Source organism: Marmota flaviventris, chromosome 17 (genome assembly GCF_047511675.1).
Source record: "Marmota flaviventris isolate mMarFla1 chromosome 17, mMarFla1.hap1, whole genome shotgun sequence".
Lineage (NCBI taxonomy): Eukaryota > Metazoa > Chordata > Mammalia > Rodentia > Sciuridae > Marmota > Marmota flaviventris.
In genome coordinates this window covers 47,664,215-47,666,362 of record NC_092514.1, presented here as the reverse complement: position 1 = coordinate 47,666,362, position 2,148 = coordinate 47,664,215, and positions in this window count along the sequence as shown.

Genomic DNA, 2,148 nt, shown 5'->3' with positions numbered 1-2,148 from the left:
TAAACGGCCGTGGCGCCTCCCGCCTCCCGCCTCGCCAGGTCCTCCGCCCCCGGATGCCCGCGCCCCGCCCCACCGCCCAACTCCACCCCCGCCCGCTCCGCCCTTCTGCGTGCGCCCGCGGCCGCCAGCGCGTCACCGCACCGAGCGGCCAATCAGCGCCCGGAGCGGCGCGGCGGCTACGCTGCCATTCATTTCTGAGGAGCTCAGGCGGCGGGGCGGGGCCTTACTGAGGCGGAGGAGGGGCGAAGAGAAAGGGGAGGGGCGATGGAAGGGCGGTGCTCTTCCATACAGCGTTGAGATGCAGCATGAATGGAGATGGAGGAGGGGGAGAGGAATTATAAAAGGATTTGGACTAAGACTCTGAAAAGCAATTATGAAAAACATAGCAAACAAGGACCTCTGATCACATTCTATTCTTGTTTCGGTATCATTCATCCATCCTTCGTCACGCATTTCTCCATCTTTCTATTCCTTTATTTCTTCATTATTTTGAGTGTCAGCTGGCTATTGTGAGAGATCCAAGGCAGATTTTTAAAACCTTTGCTTGTCTGTCATATGAAAGGATTGAAACCTTTAAGGAATAATCTAACACTGAGATTCAATGAGTACCATGAAAGGAGGGATCTTCTACAGGGATTCTTTTATGTTATCCTCCCATTTATCTTTTGATATTTTATCCAAGCAGCTTCTAAACCATCTAAAATATAATGCTGAATCAGGATCTTGTAGCTAAAGCTTTTGAACTCAGTGGGCTTTCTGGAAGAGAGGTTCAAATGGATGAAGGAAATAGGAAAATGAATGAGTGATTTACTGAGTCTTTCTGGGACCACTTCTGGAATTTAAATGTGCTCCCCTCAGTTAATCTGTCCATATCATTCCCTACTCCTCAAAATGGAAACTCTCAAGAGAGCATTAAGCCAGCTTGTTAAGGGGGTTTACTCTGCTGGCAATGAAGCATTGGAAAGCTGGAGGATTCTTCCACCCATAATTTTAATTTTACCCATAATTTCCTTTTCTTTAAATCCTAACACCAGAATCTAGAGGGGTGTTTTCTATGGTGATTGCATTATTTTTTTTTTCAGGAACATTTCTGGATAGGCATTACCTTCCTCATTCCACACATAAGGAAACTGAGGCTTTTAGAGGTTAAGAAACTTGTCAAATGGAAAACTCATACTATCTTCCTCTAGCAATAAAGCTCTAGATCTTTTCAGTATGCCTAGGCCTATGTTTCAGTATGCCTCTTCCTATGTTTTAAAGTAGTATATGTCTCTTTAAATATACATACACTTTCTCTCTCTCTTTATCCATACTAAGCCATGAAAATGAAGATGGACTGAAAAAGTCTATCATTTGACCTCTTAGGACTACTAAGTTAAGTTATAGGGAAGGGAAGGTAACAAAGGAAAGAACTAATAAAGATAGATGAAAAATAACCATATGAAATAGCATAAGAAGGGTTATAAAAAAGGAACCTCAACTGTAACAAATATACCAGTCTGTCGGAAGATGTTGATAATGGAGGAGGCCATGCATTTTGAGGGGGGAGATTTATGGGAAATCTCTATACTTTTGCTGTGGACTTAAAATGGCTCAAAAAAAAAAAGTCTTAAAAAAGAAAGTACTGGTATATGCTGCAACATGGATGAACTTTGAAAACACAATGTTAAATGAAAGAAACCAGTTACAAAAGACCACATATTATATGGTTGCATTTATATAAAATGTCTAGAATAGACAAATCCATAGAGACAGAAAATAGATTAGTGGTTGTCTCAGCAAGAGAGTGGGAAGGTATTGGAGAGGAAATGCTAAGAGGTATAAAGTTTCTTTTGGTAACTAAAGAAAATGTTCTAGAAGTGTGGTGAGGGATACATACTCTGTGAACACAGTGTAAGCAATTAATTGTACACTTTAAATGAATGGTTTGGTATATGAATTGGTATGGTTTGGTATCTGAATGGGGCTGGTTTGGTATCTGAATAAGGCTGTTAAAAACTATTTTGAAAAACATCCATTTCTGTAAAAAGATAAAAATCAAAACAGATTAAAATGGCTGGAGCAGGAAAACTATATTACTTATACTTTTATTAAAATTTTTCAAGAAGCTCAGACTTAGTAGGTACTCAACAAATACATGAATTTGAG